A 21,807-nucleotide genomic window follows, 5' to 3' on the forward strand; every position below is an offset into this window, starting at 1 on the left:
AAAAATAAAAAGAGCCTTAAGGGTACAGACACACGGTCGGGTCTCTTCATGCAGCTTTGGAAGCCAAAATCAGGAGTAAAAGTCGGATCTGTCCTTTATAGTTTCTCTCCTTTTATGATCCACTCCTGTTTTTGGCTTCCAAAGCAGCATGTAGAAACCTGACAGAGTGGCTGTATTCTTACAGAAATAATAAATAAATAAAAAATAAAAAAAAAATATATATATATATATATATATAAAAATAAAGTAATTTTCTAGAGTAAAGTAGAAATCAGGAAGGATTTATCTAATTAAAATGTACAGATGTAGCAGGGTTAACACACAAACTCTTAACTCAAATTTCTTAACTCATTGCGTTATCTTCAGACAAAAGCCATTGAAAAGCCATTGAAGGAGTTTGCTTAAGGCCTCATTCACACGACCGTATTTTGTTTCCGTGTCCGACCCGTTTTTTTTGCGGATAGGATGCGGACCAAAACGCGGACAGCACACCGTGTGCTGTCTGCATCACCGTGTGCTGTCTGTATGTCCGTTCCGTTGCTCCGCAAAAAAAATAGTGCATGTCCTATTTTTTTCTAGTTTGCGGACAAGGATAGGCATTATTACAATGGATCCGCAAATAAAAACGGATGCCATACGGAACGTCATCCATTTTTTTTGCGGATCCGCAATTTGTGGACTGCAAAACACATACGGTCGTGTGCATGTAGCCTAAGGGCTCTTTCACACCTGCGTTCTTTTCTTCCGGCATAGAGTTCCGTCGTCAGGGCTCTATGCCGGAAGAATCCTGATCAGTTTTATCCTAATGCATTCTGAATGGAGAGAAATCCGTTCAGGATGCATCAGGATGTCTTCAGTTCCGGACCGGAACGTTTTTTTGGCCGGAGAAAATACCGCAGCATGCTGCGCTTTTTGCTTCGCCCAAAAATTCTGAAGACTTGCCGCAAGGCCAGATCCGGAATTAATGCCCATTGAAAGGCATTGATCCGGATCCGGCCTTAAGCTAAACGTCGTTTCGGCGCATTTCCGGATCCGACGTTTAGCTTTTTCTGAATGGTTAACATGGCTGCCGGGACGCTAAAGTCCTGTTTGCCATGGTAAAGTGTAGTGGGGAGCGGGGGAGCAGCATACTTACCGTCGGTGCGGCTCCCGGGGCGCTCCAGAGTGATGTCAGGGCGCCCCACGCACATGGATGACGTGATCGCATGGCACGTCATCCATGCGCATGTGGCGCTCTGACGTCATTCTGGAGCGCCCCGGGAGCCGCACGGACTGTAAGTATACCGCTCCCCACTATTACTATGGCAACCAGGACTTTGATAGCGTCCTGGCTGCCATAGTAAGACTGAAAGCATTTTGAAGACGGATCCGTCTTCAAATGCTTTCAGTTCACTTGCGTTTTTACGGATCCGGCGTGTAATTCCGGCAAGTGGAGTACACGCCGGATCCAGACAACGCAAGTGTGAAAGAGGCCTAACGCATTTTGTTTAGATAACACGTCTCATAAAGCATGTGTATTAACTCTACTACATCTGTAGCATGTTTACCTATATTTCTTTGTGTTTCAGTTCCTCACTATGTTCAAGATCTCAATTTTCTGTCAATGAATGAGAACATTGCTGTTTACATTCAGAACCTGTAGACAGATAGTCCTGCTTTTAATAGAGAAGTTGATGCAATTGTAACCAGGCAATGATCTGATACATTGTTACTGATACATTGTAGCAAGCTCACAGAGAGATTTGTACCAGCTGGTGATGATGCATTTACAGTAGCTCACTGAGCATTGCCTACACTGAAGTATATCTACTTCTCAGCCAGGATTAGGACTAGCTAGTCACAGGTTTGCAGGTTCTGAATGTAAGGGATTTCATTAATACAAACGACCATAAATGTCCCTAATGCCATAAACCATAATGTAACAACAAGTGTTGTGGCCCATAGAGGGACACCCATATATAGTAGCTTGTTACAAGCTCCCGAATACACCAAATACACCAAGGAAGTGACAGAAAAAAGCAACATCCCGGCTCTACACAGACCGCACTAGTTGTAGAATACAATATTGAAAAGATGCTGATTAAAACAATATCACGATGAATCAGCAGTAACAGGATCATGAACAGTAGTCACCATCACAATGACCAATAACGCATATGTACACACAGGCCGCAAGATGATAAAGGACACGATCCCAAACAGAACAATGTAATAAAGCCGACTCACCAAACAACCGGACTGTGAGGACCAGGATGCCACTAGTGCGGTCTGTGTAGAGCCAGGGTGGTGCTTTTTTTCTGTCACTTCCTCCTTTTTTTTAACAGCACGATGTCTGTTATATATTGTATATGTAATAAAATATTACATATAAAAACTTGGTGACCTAGTATTTGAAGCATTTTCCTTCTCTTGGAAGTGATTTTACGAATTGCTTCATCAATCCCAATTTTATGTGGAGAGGTTGTAGAAGAACTTTATGGGAAGGACCAACATTTCTCGGAGGACATTTTTTTCACCGACTGTTAGAACCCTCGGCTGCCAACTCTTCTTGTTCCAATGATTTTGTCGGTCTCGACTGTCCCATAGACACAGAAAACAATGGTATTTGGTATACCCAGCTTGTTGCCCGAGCGGTATGCACAAGACCTTCAAGTCCCCACACACTTGACAACCATGGTCTTCATATTTAAGTTTATGAAGAACCAATTCCAAGTTCTCATAGGTTTCCTTCAAGTGTACGGAATGACCTACAAGTATAGAAGCGTAAAAACTACCGTTGTGGAGTAAAACTGCTTTGAGACTTCTTTTTGAACAATCTATAAAAAGACGCCATTGCTCTGAATCATATTGGATTTTAAATTGACCCATCAGACCTTCGACATTGATGCAATAAACCAACTTGTCTTCCTGTGCGAAGTAAGGAACAAACTCCTTTTCACGATGTCTGAACCATAAAGATGGCAACAATAAATTCCTGCTTTTCAGCCTTGATCCGAGTAACTCAGCGGCATCTTTGGGAAGATTCAAATCATTTATCTCCTCCTGAGAAACATCATCTTCAAAGTCAGAACTTTAATCGTCATCTGGTTCAGGTATGACTTCATCTTCATCGAAACTAGGTATCTCTTCCAAGGTAGCAGGGATCTTGGGTACTGGTGTATCTGTGCCATGGGGGATGGGACAAATTGCTGAGTGAAGATTGGGGTATAAAATGCAATGCTTCCATTTGGAATTAAACCCTTTCACATCGCATGAACAAAAGTAACAGTCGTCACTATGGTTCTTTTGCTCTCGTCATACCATAGGAATCCCATAACGGAAAGATTTTTTCTTACCTTTGAACCCGTTTTGGAGGTCCTCAACACACCGTTTGCACACTTTATGAGGCACCCAAACTTTATCTTGATCTCCAATTTTTAGTCCAAAGTATGCGAAGTATACATTTTTTTCACAAAGTCTGTAATATTATGCTGTTGCTTCAACACTGTATATTCACCACAGATGAAACAGGAACTGTCTGGCGAATTAATACACTTTTGCGGAGCCATAACATAACGGTTGAAGAATGATGAGCTAACACAAACTGCGATGAAAAAGTGTGAACAGCCTAGAACCAAGAAACTGATGATGATTCGTGCACAAGTGTGGACTGCAGGAGAGAGCAGCTCTGTGTCAGTACACAAGAAGTCACAGTGCCGGCCACGCCCCCCTGCACTGACCGGAGCTGCTGCTATCTGCCCTGTGTCTTCCTCCCACTGGATTCTTCAGGAAAGATTAACCCCTTCTACCATTAGAAGCACAGACTCATGGCTGAGGCTTACACATACAGCATGCTGCTGAGTATCCCAGTAGTCAGACATGTCACTCAGAGCAGCACTTGTATTCACCCCCTTTGCAGGGGGGAGGGGCAAAGATTTTTTACCTGCAAATAACAACAAAGGTCCAAGAAGAGAACTAGGGAAATGAGGAAATAGAATTTTTTCCCCTAAAACTTGCTTAGCTTATGTACAGTATATATTGCTGACCATCAGATTTACAGTGCTATATTTTTTTTTTACATAACTCGGACAACCCTTTTTTTGGGGGCATTTTATATCTTGAATTAATTAATAGTAATTTGGACTTTAAATTTGGTTAAAAACACATAATATAAAAAATTACCAAAAATAAAAAACTGATAAGTTTAAAGACAATTTAGCATTTTGTTGCATTTTTCAGCACACCAAAATACATGGAAATTAGATGAAAATAATCAAACAGCTTTTTAGTCGCAGACCTGTGTTACAGGACAAAAATTACAGAACCAAAATAAATAAAGATTAGTAAATGGTACAAATTATAATACATGTATGATATATATATATAGTAACATCTGGTTAAAGAGAGGGAGAGAGGAAACAGGAAGTATAGGGAAAAAAAGGGGGGATAGGGAATATATCTCACCCTCATCAGATTTGACTAGATTTTCAGCGGGTCTGTAAAAAATATAAAAGTTACATTAAATTCTTGTTTGTCAGAGGCAAAATACATGCATTAATAAAGAAATTGCATTCACAATTCAGGCCATTTGGCAATAATGTCCCCAGTTTGTGAATCCAATACTCATCTCTCTGTTTTAGAATTAATGTTCGATTGCCACCTCGTCTAGGGGGATTCGTCTGTTCCCATATTTGAAAACGTAGCTGTGACACTTGGTGTTTCATCTCAGAAAAAGCATGTGGAATCGGTAGCATTGTGTGTTCTAGTCTAATGGTGGATTTATGTTTACTTATGTGCAGGGGTGTTGCTAGGGTCTCAAAAGATCCGGGGCACAAGCCCCAATAAATATGCCCCCCCCCCCGCACTATGCTGTACTTGCTATACGGCGGCACTTACCTGTCACATACAGGGCCTCCAGGGGACGTCTCCTCTCTGTCATCATCTTCTCCATTCGGTCTGGACAACTTCTCTCAGCCGCCTCGTCTCTGCAGAGTGTGACACACAGACATCTTAGCTTCCTCACTTTCTATCATTATCCCCCAACTGGAGTCCCCACAGTGTTATCCTGCTGCTTGCTATGCCAAAACCTCAACCCCCCCCATACCCCCAAATACTATCCTAAAGAAACATTACTGCCCCCCATAGTAATTGTACTCCTCATAGTACCACCAATAGAAATTCCCTTCTAGAATGCCCTTATTAGTAACACTGCCCCAACCGTGATAATGCTCCTCAACAATGCCCTCCCATATTAATAATACCCTCACAGAGTCCCTAGTAGAAATAAGGCCCCCTATTGTTCCCCCAGTGGTAATAAAGCTCCCTACAGACCCCTCAGTAGTAATAAGGCCACCATAGTGCAGTTAGTAGAAATAAGGCAGATCTATAAGACCCTCCTATAGAGCCCCCAGTAGTAATAAGACCGCCTATAATATCCCCTGGATTTGCAGTGCCCCCTGCAGTTATAATCCTCCCTCCACCATACAGTCCCATGTAAATAACATCACCTCCTCCCCAGCCGCCTCCAACGCACAATCCCATGTAAACATCACCCCCTAAAGCTACTTTCACACTTGCGTTTGTGCGGATCTGTCATGTACTTGTACAGGACGGATCCGCACCGATATAATACAAACAAATGTATCCGTTCAGGACCAATTCGTTTGTATTAGATCTAAATTTCTAAGTCCCAATACGGATCCGTCCTGACTTACATTAAAAGTCAATGGGGGACGGATCCGTTTACAATTGCACCATTTTGTGTCAATGCAAAGGGATCCGTCCCTATTGACTTACATTGTTAGGCTACTTTCACACTAGCGTTCGGGGCTCCGCTTGTGAGCTCTGTTTGAAGGCTCTCACAAGCGGCCCCGAACGGATCCGTACTGCCCTAATGCATTCTGAGTGGACGCGGATCTGCTCAGAATGCATCAGTCTGGCAGCGTTTGTCCTCCGCTCAGCAGGCGGACACTTGAACGCTGCTTGCAGCGTTCGGGTGTCCGCCTGGCCGTGCGGAGGCGTGCGGATCCGTCCAGACTTACAATGTAAGTCAATGGGGACGGATCTGTTTGAAGATGACACACTATGGCTCAATCTTCAAACGGATCCGTCCCCCATTGACTTTCAATGTAAAAGTCTGGACGGATCCGTTCAGGCTACTTTCACACTTAGAATTTTTTTTACAATATAATGCAGACGGATCCGCTCTGAACGCTAGTGTGAAAGTAGCCTAAGTCAGGACGGATGCGTTTGGCTCCGCAAGGCCATGCGGACACAAAAAACGTTGCTTGCAACATTTTGGGGTCCGCCTCCAAAATGGAACGGGGGACCGCACGGAGCCGAACGAATGCATTCTGATTGGATCCGCATCCATTCAGAATGCATTGGGGTTAAACTGATGCATTTGGGGCTGCTTGTAAGAGACCTGAAACGGATCTCACAAGCGGATCACCAAACGCAAGTGTGAACGTAGCCTAAACCAGTGTTTCCCAACCAGTGTGCCTCCAGCTGTTGCAAAACTACAACTCCCAGCATGCTCGCACAGCCAAAGGCTGTCCAGGCATGCTGGGAGTTGTAGTTTTGCAACAGCTGGAGGCACACTGGTTGGGAAACACTGGACCCTAAACATTAAGTCCCATGTACATAAACATTATTCCCCCTCACCATCCACTTTCAACATACAGTCCCATGTAAATAACATCATTCCCTCCCCCAGCCACCTCAAACACACAGTTCCATGTCAATAACATCCCTCCCTTCAGCCCTAAAATACATCCAAGTTAAATAACTACAACTCCCAGCATCGCTCTGCCTCTCCCTTCACTTACCTCTCCTGTACAGACATCAGCATTAGGCTCCTTCTCCTCTTGACTCCGGTCCATTCCTGCACTGGTCACATGATGGTGACATCATCCAGGTCATCCTAGCATAGCCTGTTTTGCTGATCACATGACCTGTGATGTCACCAAAGGTCCTTCGCCTCTTCCCAGTGTAAGATTCTGTGTACGGCAATACAGTTGTATCTAGCAGGCAGGCAGGACATTCGGGGCATGGGACAAAACATCCGGGGCCCAGGCCCCGAATGTTTTAACCCAGCGACGCCCCTGCTTATGTGTAAAGATGGCCTTGCGGTTCGCCCGGCGGTCGTTTTGCGGCGAACTTTGCGTGTTCGCGATTTGCCGAACATGCAAACATATGGAGATATACGCACCCGCCATATTCTTTTACATTGTGAAGAACTTTGACACATGACAGCCAATTGAGACGTTTCAGCACATGGACATACCCCCTACCTTATAAATAAACCTGATCTGGCCACCATTTTACATTCAGTCTTTTGCCAGTGTAGGGAGAGGTTGCTGTGTGGAGCAGGGACAGGCTGTTAGGGACACCAAACGCTAGCTAATAGGGCCACAAAAGTCATTTTAAGCACGAGTATAGGTGTGCTATCGATAGGTGTGATACACAGAGGGGTGAGATATACTTATAATATACTTTTATAATGAGTTAAAAACACATAGATCTATATAGTGATCACCTGGAAGTCAGGGGCCTAGGGGCTAGGGGCTTACTAGGGCCATTCTTATATAGGGTAAGGTTCCGGATGGGGTCGCTCTTATCAGGGCGGGTGGTCTGTGGTTAGGCTATCAGGGCCAGAATAGTACCCCCCTGTAGGGCAATATCAGGGACAGTTCTTTGCCCACCGTGTCCTTCAATACCACATTGTCATCATCTAGCCCAGGGATAGATGGTTTTTGCTTTCCCTCCAGGATTCATGGATGTGCACTGGAACCCCCCGGATTGTGGTAGGACATATGGGTTCTGATTTGGTGCCGCCGAGCACTTGTTATTGCCTACCACGTCTATGCTTTTTGCTTAACTTTAATAATTAAATTTATTTTCATTTTGAGGGATATCTTTTCCATTCACACATCCACAAAATGGGTCCGCATCCATTCCGCAATTTTGCGGAACGGGTGCAGACCCATTCATTTTTAATGGGACCGGAATGTGCTGTCCGCATCCGAATTTGAGGATCCACATCCGCATTTGCGGATCCGCACTTCTGCATCCGTGCTTCCATTTCCCAAAAAAATAGAACATGTCCTAATCTTCAGACAAGATTAGGCATTTTCTATTATAGTGCCAGCGATGTGCGGTCCGCAAATTGTGGAATGCACATTGCCGGTGTCCGTGTTTTGTGGTTCCAAAAAACACCTACAGACGTGTGAATGGACCCTCATGGTAACATTATTAAAGGTTTATATTCTAATGGATTGCCTTCCTTGTACAATGTTATAATATACTTTATATGTTAGAAAGTATATTATAGTGCATTTGTATTGTGCGGCGGTTGTGTGCGGTTCTGCTGCGATACTGCAGGTATATAGAGGGACAAGCGTTATTGGAACAAATAATTTCTACTGGTGTGATATACCAGTCGTCCCTCAAAAAAATGATTGAAGTGGGGTTTTATATACCAATATTCTTTCTTTATAGTGCATTTGGGTACTGTATAGTGCATTTGGCATGCACGTACGCAAAAATTATATTGCTGATTTTTTGCATTGAAAAAAATAATGAATGGAGATCGCAAATTTGAATAATACATCTGGTATGTCACTGTCCATGCTGTGGGACTATTTGTGCACTTCTAGTAATTATTTCTTGGCTGCAAATATGAGCTGAAGGTTTTTCAGGTTCGCCTGCCATTAAAATGAATGGGACCTGCCGCGAATTTGCAGTTCGCGATTATTTGATCGCGTTCGCGAACCGTCCCGGCAGATGTTCGTCCATCACTCCTTATGCGGTCTCGGATATCTTGTGTGGTCTGGCCAACATATGCGAGGCCGCAAGGGTATTTCAGTAAGTAAATGACAAAACTCGAGTCACAAGTAAAAAATCCACTAATGGCAAAATATTGTCCCGTTCGTGGATGGGTTACGTATTTGCCCTTGATGACACTTGAGCATTGGGCACAACTTAGGCAGGAAAATGTTCCCTGTCTCTGGCTCCATAAGAACAATTGTCTAGATCGCCTAGTGAAGCTTCCTACATTGGCTTTAACGAGTTTGTCCCTAATGTTGTGCTAATAGTGATCAATGTTTTCTTAGAGCTTGATGGACTTTGGACATTAGTGGATGATAGGTAGTAACACAAGCTACTCTGTTTTTGTTGTCAGTTCGTGGTGTAGTGGTTTTCTCTAAATTGGTTAATGCAGTGTCTAGGAGTGTTCGTGGGTAACACCTTGGGAGGAATTTTTGATTCATGTCATTTAATCTTTCCCTTTTGGTGTCATCATTAGACACAATATGGTTAACCCGCATGTATTGTGATAATGGTAGGGATTTCTTTGTGGCTTTAGGATGGCAGCTGCTGTAATGGTGGAGGCTATTGCGGTCAGTGGGTTTATTGTAGAGGTCGACGGTGATACTGCCTATGTGATCAATCTTAAACATGGTGTCCAGAAAACTGATTTCTTCTTTGCTGGTATGTATAGTGAAACTGAGTTCAGTATGTATCTGATTCAGATCTTGGACAAAGTTGTGAATGGTTGATTCTGGACCCCTCCATATGCAGAAGATGTCATCAATGAAGCAGAGCCAAATGATAGCATGTTGGCAAAATAATGGATTTGTATATACGTGATATTTTTCAAATGCTCTCATGTACGTGTTAGCATATGGAGGGGCCACATTGGACCCCATAGCGGTCCCTCTCTTTTAGCAGTTATATGTGTCCCCAAACAAAAAGAAAATGTTTGTCAATATAATACTCAGTAGTTCAAGACAGAACTTTTGTTGTATGTCCTGTAATTTGGAGTGAGTATGTAGTAGTCCTGCTGTTACTTGTAACCCCTTTTCATGTTCAATGGATGTGTATAGAAATGCACCTCAAAAACATCTCCAGAATCTGCCCTTTTTTTACTGTGGAAACAACTCTCATTGTCGCCCTGATCAATTCTTATCTTGATTACTAATTTGTCTTTCCCTCACCAAGCTCTTTCTACTCCGATCTATCCTTGTTGCAGCATCCAGGCTCATCTATCTGTCTAACCAGTATATCACTGCCTCTACCCTGTGCCAGTCACTGCACTGGTTACCAGTCCACCAGAGAATGCAATGTAAACGGCTCTCTCTCACCACAAAACTCTCCATAGTTTCCTACATCTTCTCCTTTATCTTTGTCTACCACCCTACCCATGCCCTTTGTTCTACTAATGATTTAAGACTAACATCCATAATAATCCAAACGTCACATTCCCAGCTCTAAGAGGAAAATTCATTATTCCCCCCACTCCTGTTTTTGGCATAGAAAAATCAGTTTTCAATGCCATTGTGACTTTTCTAATCGCAACTGGCATTTATGCTGCCCTCACTAATTTTACAAAAAGGGGGTGTGGTGAGGTCAGAGTGTGGGGGGGACATCTGACTCAGCTCATTCATTATTTATGCCTGAAATTGGCAGCTCCAAGCAGCAGACCCAGAGGAGCCATGTAATTTATGAGGAGGTCTGCACCTCCTCTAGCAGCACAGGTCCCACCAAGACCAGCATAGCAGAAGTCGGAAGTCAGAAGACTTTTCTAGAGCTTCACCAGTTCTCTGGTATGCACCACCCTAGAAAATATTTTTTAATATCAATATCTACAGTTTTAGGCATGGCCTAAAAACACATATTTTTCAGAGTGGCCAAACCAATTCTCTAATCAGACTCTTCTCTGTTCACTCCCTTTTACATTATCCCTAAGAACTTGGTCCCTCCATCCAACAGCAACCTCCACACTGCATGGATTTAAATGCACTTGAGAGCTGTAGGTATACTGGCTGGTGACTGGCTCACGTAGCTTTATAGTTAATCCCATATTTAGTTATGATGGCTGGACCATTGTACAGAAGAAGCACTTTTTACCTTTTGTATTACGCCTATCTCCTCATAGATTGCAAGCTCTTGTGAGGCAGGACCTCACTTCTCTTGTTTGAATCAGTTTGTGACATTGTAATGTCTGACTGTGATTGTACATGTACCCTCTGATTTGTAAAATGCTCCAGAATATGCTGGAGCTATAGGCATAAAGATTGTTAAAATGACTATTATTTTAATTAGTCATCAAGGGACATTCCGGCTGAGTTCACACATGTCGGTCGTGTCAAGGTGTTGCGTGTTTGCTACCAGTATTTTGTACTATTCCCTTTCTACCCATTTAATTACCTGACCAGTTTATATTTCAAACTACCATGTTCATTTGATACTCCAAAATGCAAATCAATTAAATTCATAGTGAATCTCAAACTCATTTTTTCATTATAAGAAAAATTTACTTATTTATTTTTAATGCTCTAAATAGCATTTAATCATGAAATAAAAGCAAAATATAGTAGCAAAGAACGCATGCAAAACTGTTGATCAGTTACAAAATTGTGATATTAAAGAGAAGAATTGGTCATAAATACAGGATATAGTTCTTTATGGTTTGAGTACTCAAACTATGGAATGCCCTACCTCAAGAGGGGGTAATGGCAGATACTATGTCAACATTTTAAAGAGGGCTAGATGTTTATCTAATAGGAAATGGCATCCAGGCTAGTTATAACTATTTATATTGCCTAAATGAGTTCAGTCTGAGAAAGGTTGAACTTGATGGATCTATGTCGTTTCTAACCTGCATAACTATGTAAGGCTCAGTTTAAATTTCCAGTAAACCTTCTGTTTTCCTCTCCATCACAGGAGTGCTGGATCTGTCCTGTGATGAAAACCAATGGCAACTGATAGACTCTGATGACTAAAAATGGATCCATCAGGTTTCCATCATTATAGGAATAATAACCCAGCACAATGTGCTATTTTACCCATCAAATATGATGATATTTCCAATGGAGTCTCCTAACAGGACTAAATAGGGCTCGTTCCTTTAAGAATAGAACACTTGCAAAGTTATGTGGGTGAATTTCTTAACATTTGTTTCTAGTGTAATTTTTCAATTTTTTTTAAAGAAATTCAATTTGGGTATTAATTAATTCTACCCAAATAAAATTTAAAAAAGAATGGAGAAAAAGAGACTCGCACAAAATACTCCTGTGTCGGCGGTGGATCACTGAAGTTATGTAGTGGCACCGGCCTCTCCGTTACCTCGGCGTATCCACCACCGATTCTGAATGCAAGAAGCTTCCTAGCTGTCTAACATTTAAACCAGGCATAGTAAATGATGAATAAGACAGGCCTGCGGGCCCCTTCCCTTCCACACCCACACCACCCCTGCTTTTTACACCTGGCGTGAGCAGGGAAGAAGTCCAAGATTCTGCCGCAACATGGCATGCAACAGAATGTGTGCCAGATATACACCACAAAAGTGGGATTGTAACGGTCGCGTACACACACACACAGGGGGAGGGAAGTGACCACTGCGCTCCACCCTTACCCCTGGCCCTGCCTACTTGCCTCGCGAGTCCTAATGACAGGGGACAACTGGATGGCAATCCCTAGCTTGAACTAAGTGCAGGGATGCCTGACAGACAAACAACAGAACGTGAACGGACCGAGTCAATACCAGGAAAGCTACAAAGTACAAATGGAGCAAGCAGAGAATAGTCAGGAGAAGCCGGGGTCATAAATACCAGGAGAGTCATGAAGTACCAAAGGAGTAAGCAGAGGATCATCAGGAGCAGGCCGGGGTCAGAATACCAGGAGAGCAGCAAAGTACACAAGGAGCTAAGTGTCTCAAGAAAAGATTGTCCTGTTTAGTTAGGTGGCCTTTGTTGGGTTCTTGGGGTGCTCGCTCTTTTTATTGTAGTCCAGCAAACACTGCTCTGCATTTTTAGGGAAAATATATGCAAATTAGCAAATCTTACTGTCACAACCAGACAGCTGAGAAGCTCTGACAGAGGCCTTTCAGAACCTCCCCCTTGAGTTTCTGTGTTGTGGTATTCAGCTCCTCCTCTCGTTAGTCTCTCTCAGCTGTCATGTGTTGGACTAATTGCTTCCCTTTAAATTCTTCCCCAGAAGGCTTTTCTGGGCGGCTTATATTTCTTCCTGGAGTATGTGTGCATGCCCATCTGGTTCTCCTCTCCTCTACAAAGTTAAGTGTTATACTGTTATCTGTTATTTTCTGTTTGCTGGATCCCAGGTGACCCTGACTCCCTCCGTGTCTGGTGTAGGGAGCTGGTGGTCGTGTCCCCTCACTATTGTAGGGTGCTCAGGGGTATATAGTCAAGGTACGTGGATATGCATACCTCCACCATTCGGATCTATGCATAGGCTGAGCAGCCAGGAAAAGTGCCAGGTCTTCTACAGGGGTCTCCCTTTCGTTCCTTAGCTTTTGGATCCAGCGAGTCATTTATGCATGTTGTTTTGCCTTGTTACCTGTACACATTCCGTGACACTTACTTCTACTGGCATCAAATAGGCTTAGTGTTCTTTTTCTTTTGGAAGAAAAAGGTCATGTAAATATATTTCCCAGAAACCTAAAGGTATACAAATTAGTTTTTCTTTATGAAAAAGCACTCAGCCGTGTTCACTGACCACAGAAAAGAAATTCGTGGCACACCAGAGTAAATTTGATGCAATTTAATTCATTGATGTTTTACATCATTTCATTTCATAACTTCATGTATATATACATAATTGATACATCCGGATCGCAAATTAGGCTTGTATAACGTGTCCCAACGTTTCGGCCATATATCTGGCCTTTGTCAAGGGATCTGTGAAAAATTATATAAATAGAAATCACTAATAAGTACATATAATGAGGTCTCCGCTATCATAACCACAGGTAATCGCTGATCTTCTCTTTCTTCCCTAACAGGTCTGTTTACAGTAACAGGTATCTCCTGATACCTCTGACAACATATAGTGGGGCACCCAGCCACACTCCCTGGTTTATATGACAATACTTTACCAACATGGATGCATTCAGTGACTTCCACTGACTCATGTCTACCATTCGATTATATGGCGCCTTTACTATTACCCCACATATGTTCTCTGTCAATGCCGCACTGTGATTTTTCTTTTAGGGATGATACCCATGAAATTATATTTTCTCTTGTTTTGTTTCTTGATTTGACATATATACCTGACCATTTATTATTTATTGTTTATTTTTGCATATGACCCTCATTTCACTTTCATCATTATATGTACTTATTAGTGATTTCTATTTATATAATTTTTCACAGATCCCTTGACAAAGGCCAGATATATGGCCTAAACGTTGGGACACGTTATACAAGCCTAATTTGCGATCCGGATGTATCAATTATGTATATATACATGAAGTTATGAAATGATGTAAAACATCAATGAATTAAATTGCTCCAAATTTACTCTGGTGTGCCACGAATTTCTTTTCTGTGCTACGTGACGTTTTATCGTCCTCCGTGGGCACCCACCACTAAAACAGGGTGTGCGGGTCTCATCATCCCCTATACTGTGTTCACTGACCAGACCATGGATTTTCCAATTTCCCACCTGAAAGAGAACTTAGGAATAACTTCTGCCAACAGCCATTTAATTAATGTCAAACAGCAATTACCCCTGAATTTCCCAAGCTACTAATTAACCAAATATAAATAAAAACCTGATGCAGCAGATCAAACACAAGAAACGTTGATTATAGTGAGATCATTGAAAATAAAGGATTGTCTCAACCAGACAATCCCTTGAAGAGAACTGGTCTAAATGAATCTAGCCACTGATAGCTGCACATTTTCTTTTAGTAGCAGCTGCAGGAAAAAATATGGCATTGCACAGAGCACATTGAAATGAACATGCATCCGTGCCTATGCTCAGTCCATCAGAACCAAAGTTTCTCTTTGCTCTGGATGATAGAGGGTGATGTATAGATAAGGCATAAGACAGAGTTGTAAAGGAGGAGTTGTAAAGGAGGGGCTGTAGGACAACACCTTTAAATCTCATGTCTTAGTGAAGATTTCCCAAACAAGTTCTACAAGTAGACTATGTTGTGATCAAAGGAGATTCCAAAAGAGAAAAAAACAAGGAAAAAAATAGTTGGCATATATGAGACTCGTAAAGGTTGAGTCATCTCTAAAGCCAGTGGCGTACAGTCAATATAGGCAGACCACGCACTGGCTATGGGGCCCGTGAGGTTAGGGGGCCCGCCCAGGCTGCATGGCTCTGCCCTCTTTCTGACCCGAATACACGCTGCATTAGTGACAGTAGAGAGATAAATGCCGGCTATGGCGGATTATAATAGGGCGTTTGGGTCGGCAGCCCTGGGCCCAGTGTTAATGAGGGGCCCATTGCCAGCCAAACGCCCCAGTGCCATTACATATTTATATTTTCATTTGGCAGTATGCTCAGCGCTAGTAACAGCAGCGCTGGGCTGGAAGGAGGAGCATCCGCTTCCTCCAATCAGGTAGCAGCTCACTGCCTGATGTGCCTGCCCCTCTGTGATGTATTTACTTTTATCAGCAGTGATGTCCCTCATGTTGACCCTCCTCTGGGTCCTCCTGCACTTCTCTTTGCTTGTTTACCCCCAGCACCGCCAGTCACTTCCTTCACACTATTCCTAGGCTGGGTGAGAGGTCAGAAGGAAGCAGCAGCAGAAGCGCTCTGCATGATGGAGCAGAGCTGAGGTGAGAGGAGCTGACAGGAAGACGGGCTGTTTGCAGGGTGACTGAATTTACAGCTGTCAGGGTCAGGAGCCTCAGCTCTGCTCACTGTAGTGTATGTGTAGTCTTTCATATGAGACCCGAGGAATGTGCTGGATGCTCCAGATAGAATACCTCTGAGGTAAAAGGATGAGAGATGACTAAGGCTAGGTCTACATGACGACATTTGTCGCGCAACATTTTGTTGCACCAATGTCACGTGACAATTTTTATAATGGCAGTCTATGGTGTCGCACTGCAACATGCAACATGCTGTGACTGCGACGCAACAGTCGCAGAAAATCCATTTGAGATGGATTTTTCTGCGACTGTCGTGTCGCAGCATGTTGCATGTTGCAGTGTGACACCATAGACTGCCATTATAAAAATTGTCACGCGACATTGGTGCAACAAAATGTTGCGCAACAAATGTTGCAGTGTAGCTGTGCCCTATCTGTCAGCGCGACTAATGTCGTTGTATAGAAATTGCTCAGCTCTGCTCTCTGTTAATAACAAAGAGAGAAGTTGATCTGTGAGACAGAGATCTAATGCTGTGGACCTGCACAAGATCTGTCCCAGGGGTGACATTGACCAGTGTGGACAGTCCTGCTGCAGTAATTAACCCTATAGGCTCTCCCCTGCTTTACACCTATCTAAAAATAAATACAATTTAAAGGGTAAGGGCGAGTTCATATCCCGTTTTTGCTATCCGTTTCATGTATGCATACAGTCGCATCCTTCATCATAGAGTTTGAAAGAAAAATGTATGTTAACGTATATGTTTTTTCTACTGGACTGCAGGATAGAAAAGCGTTGGGTGCTGCACTTTTCCCTCCCCCCCCCAACATATACGTAAAAACGTATGGCAAAAACATGATGTGAACACAGCCTAACCTTTTATTTAACCTCTAATGTACCCCGCACACTTACTAATCAGCTTTAATAATTGGACTTTTTATTAGGGGGGGGGGGGGCAATTCTGAGTTTTGCTATGGGGCCCCATGATTTCTATGTACACCTCTGTCTAAAGCTCTGATATTCCATTGAACCACATTGAAACCAGGCTCCTGTAGCCTCAGCTAAGGTCATTGTTCATTGCTCCAGAATAAGAATGAGATTGGAACTCATTGGCGAGTAGCAAGGCGTAAATAAACCACTACTGTCCCAGAGTAACATCAATGACCATCTAAAATGTACAAAATAAACCACCTGAATGACTCCAAAGCCGTTTGGATAAAGTTCTATAGACAGATGAGTCAAATGTGAAACTCTTTGGACAATACAGGACTATGATGTCTAGCCTAAAGCAAATACAGCATTCCAGGGTGAGAAGATCATACCAACAGCATGTCATGGTGGTGGTAGCCTGATGTTAACGATAGGGAGAATATCATCTCTCTATAGGCTCAAACTAGAATGTAATTGGATTATGGAGCATTGGCAATACAATATTCCAGTGCGAAACTGACTTGAAACTTATTGGGATGGTCTAGAAGGATCTGAAACAAGCAGTTTATACGTAACCCAAACGACAGTACATTTTTATACTGATTATATTTTACCTTACATTAAATTTTTAACAAAATTGCAATCATTAAAAATAAAAGTATAATTGGGTGGCTCCACAAGATAGGTGGGATGGATGGGTGCTACTATCAAATGATCCCCACTGTCAGCAAAAGTATTAATTGTTCAAATTAGAGATAGGTACAACCAAATATTTGGGTCACTTGGAAAATACAATAGTTTTATTAAACATCCGATAACATAAGAATATAAAAGAAATATACTAAAAAACATATACGTAAAAACCTATTGGCTCTCTCCACAGGGCAATAAAACAAGGAGATGAGTATTATAAAATCACCAAGCAGTAATGTGCAATGACAAAACAATGGTCACATATACACTCACCTAAAGAATTATTAGGAACACCTGTTCTATTTCTCATTAATGCGATTATTTAGTCAATCACATGGCAGTTGCTTCAATGCATGTAGGGTTGTGGTCCTGGTCAAGACAATCTCCTGGACTCCAAACTGAATGTCAGAATGGGAAAGAAGGGTGATTTAAGCAATTTTGAGCGTGGCATGGTTGTTGGTGCCAGACGGGCCGGTCTGAGTATTTCACAATCTGCTCAGTTACGGGGATTTTCACGCACAACCATTTCTAGGGTTTACAAAGATCCAGTATGCGGCAGTCCTGTGGGCGAAAATGCCTTGTTGATGCTAGAGGTCAGAGGAGAATGGGCCGACTGATTCAACCTGATATATATGATATATACTGAAATAACCACTTGTTACAACCGAGGGATGCAGCAAAGCATTTGTGAAGCCACAACACACACAACCTTGAGGCGGATGAGGCTACAACAGAAGAAGACCCCACCTGGTACCACTCATCTCCACTACAAATAGGAAAAAGAGGCTACAATTTGCACGAGCTCACCAAAATTGGACTGTTGAAGACTGGAAAAATGTTGCCTGGTCTGATGAGTCTCGATTTCTGTTAAGACATTCAAATGGTAGAGTACGAATTTGGCGTAAACAGAATGATAACATGTGTCCATCATGCCTTGTTACCACTGTGCGGGCTGATGGTGGTGGTGTAATGGTGTGGGGGATGTTTTCTGGGCACACTTTAGGCCCCTTAGTGCCAATTGGCCATCGTTTAAATGCCACGGGCTACCTGAGCATGGTTTCTGACCATGTCCATCCCTTCATGACCACCATGTACCCATCCTCTGATGGCTACTTCCAGCAGGATAATGCACCATGTCACAAAGCTCGAATCATTTCAAATTGGTTTCTTGAACATGACAATGAGTTCACTGTACTAAAATGGCCCCCACAGTCACCAGATCTCAACCCAATAGAGCATCTTTGGGATGTGGTGGAACGGGGGCTTCGTGCCCTGGATGTGCATCCCTCAAATCTCCATCCACTGCAAGATGCTATCCTATCAATATGGGCCAACATTTCTAAAGAATGAAATCAGCACCTTGTTGAATCAATGCCACGTAGAATTAAGGCAGTTCTGAAGGCAAAAGGGGGTCCAACACCATATTAGTATGGTGTTCCTAATAATTCTTTAGGTGAGTGTATATGGGATGAACTGTGGACTCCAATCTATAAATGACGAATCAAGATTGGATCTGATACATTGTCTCTCCAGGAATTATACAACGAGTTGGTTGTGTGCTATGCGTCCTAACACTGACGTCACTCAGTGTTTTCCCCAAGATTTCATAAAGTGGGGATTTTAGATATATTGTTACTCGTCCACTTTAAATTAACCCCAGATCTCTACAAATAATTCTTTCGCAGTATCGGCATAACAGGGTACTCACGGTTGATGTAACCAAACTGCGGATAGAGTTGCACGCTGTGTGGCGTCCCACCTGTATTCAGCGTGACTGTGGTTCTTTTGTGCAGTAAGTCTCGTGACCTCCAAAATCCTGTAATAACTCACGAGACTTACTGCACAAAAGAACCACAGTCACGCTAAATACAGGTGGGACGCCACATATTTTATATTCTTGTTATCGGATGTTTAATAAAACTATTGTATTTTTCGAGTGACCCAAATATTTGGTTGTGCCTATCTCTAATTTGAACAAAATTGCAATCATGTTTAGTTTGGAAGGTGTTTGTACCAAAGTAATGACATATCTAAAAATGTCATCACTCCTGGTCTCGCGGAAATTGAACACAGCATTGAAAGGGAGCCTAAGCACTGAAACAGCCAGATTTTCCACAAATAAATGTCATTTTTTTGTTATACACTTTCCCCCCTGGCTTTAAGTTTTCAGTTGTTTCAGACACCCCCTTTAATTCCTATGATTGTAATATAATCTAGAATGTGCCATAAAACAACTATAAGGCTGAAATATTTGACCAACTAGTTCTACTGCTGTTTTGAAATTAAAATGTGCAGAAAAAATGCATTGAAAGTGTGAACTGAGCTGCAAGGCACACAAATTGAATGGTCATGAATCAGTGCAATTGCAGCAGTAATCTGCACTTCCCACAGTATGGGATAGGAACAAGCTCAGCATTCTTGTACGAAGTGAGGCCTGTGAGCCAATGTTTGGATAAAATACAATAAAAAGCCTGAAAGTACACAAGTACTTCTGGATTTGTGAGTATCTTTATTCATTTACTGATATACCGTATATGGACTACAACATGTCTTGCTGCTTTTTTTTTTTAAGTCAAAATGCACGAGGCATAGATACGTGAGGATTTTCACACTCCTCCGGTTGAGGCCAACCATCATGTTCTGTACCGTATGGCTGCTGCTGCCCCCATCATGCCACTGTCTGCCTTCCTACCATTATGTTCCATACCATATGGTTGCTGCTGCTATCATGCCACTACTGGTGTCAGACTTCTTACCATCATGTTCTGTACCGTATGGCTACTGCTGCCCTGCCACCACCGTATCTGTTATTCTCTGCTGCTAATCCATTTTTTCAATACCCCTACTGCCAATACCATTATCTCTACACAGTTGCCACTACTAATACCCCTGGACAGCCGCACACACATCTACTGTCTTGTCTGTTTCATGCTGTGCCGCTACTGATGCCGCTACTATTGTGGCTACATGCCACTGATACCTGATCCTTTCTACATCCACACTGTACTGCTGCTGCTTTCAATTAAAAGTGGGAATTTTTCAAGGCTCCTTTAAAACAAGCCACTCTTTTATCTGATAATTAACACTTATGTGTGTATAAATACAGACAGTATTCTTCCCCTGTCATTCAGAACAAGTCACTCTTTCTTATGACATTAACATGTTTGTGTGTATAAACAGGGGCATGGATATGTCCCCATTAAGGCATAATTTTGGGATGCTTGTTCTCCACAAGCCACAGTTTTTTTCCAATAACATCATATGTGTGTAAACACCATCTGACCCTGATAAAGGACATTTTTTGGAAGGGTTCTGAATATGCAAAAAATATAACACATGCAACAACCCCAAATGTTTTCAAACATGCTATTTGTTAACACTGTCAAACATGCGTTTACCCATAGTGAGATATGTCATAGTGACAATATCAGGTATTACTGTCAATGCATTTAAGTGCTTAACCCCTTCAAGACCAGGCCTATTTTCAGTTTTACATTTTTGTTTTGTCCTCCGTCATGTTCCAAAAGCCATAACTTTTTTATTTTTCCGTTCACATAGCTATATGAGGCATTTTTTTTTTTGCGGGACAAGATGCATTTTTTAATGCCACCATTTAATTTGCCATGTTTTGTATTAGAAAAAATTGTTTTATATGTAAAATCGGGAAAGGGTGGTGATTCAAAATTTTAATATAGTGGTGTTTATTAGAACTTTATTTAACTTTTTTTATACAGCAATTAGCCCCCATAGGGGCCTTGTACATGGGATCTTTTGATCCCGTCTCCTATTCACGATAATAGAGATCTATTACGGTGAATAGGATTTTTACACACTCCATTCTGCGCTATGCCTCGTGCATAGCTCAGTATGGAGAAAGCCATGGCAGGCCTGAATAGCTTCAGCAGCGTTCATGCTGTCATGGCAACCGATCGGAGCCCCGCGATTTCACTGCAGGGGCTCAGATTGGAAGGAAGATGGAGGCGCATCACGTCACAGATGCCTCGATGAGGGGTTGAATGGCAGCTTCCTGTTAGTGCGGCCGGATGCCGGCTGTATGATATAGCCGGCAGATCGTGCGTATGGAGCGGTCTCACTGCAGAGGCCCGCTCCATACATCCCCTGTCACGCAATGACATTCCTTTACGTCATAATGTGTGAAGGGGTTAAAGAGGGGCACCAAAAATTCATAAACAATTTACAAAAAGTGATATATTTTGATTTAAAAAACTCCTGGGTGACTTTCAGGGCAATTGGATCAACTTTATTTTGTGTAGATTCGATTTGGACAAGAAAAAAAACATTGTGAATGAATAGAAATGTTAATAGAGAAAAAATCATAAAAAGAAAGCATTTAATCATAAAAAGAAAGCATTTAAATTCGCTAAAAGAGGAAGGTAGTGAGGAAGTTCTGAAAAACGAAAAGGAAAAATTAAAATGTGTAGAAGACAGATAAAAGCGGGCAAGCTGGAGACAGAGAGACTAATTGCCAAATAAAGTAAAACTAAACTTAAAATGTTCTTCAATACAAATGGTAAAAAGTTTAAACCAGAGTGTCAAAGTAAACTCCCCTTTAAAAGTG

The sequence above is a fragment of the Bufo gargarizans genome, chromosome 5, assembly GCF_014858855.1.
Source record: "Bufo gargarizans isolate SCDJY-AF-19 chromosome 5, ASM1485885v1, whole genome shotgun sequence".
Lineage (NCBI taxonomy): Eukaryota > Metazoa > Chordata > Amphibia > Anura > Bufonidae > Bufo > Bufo gargarizans.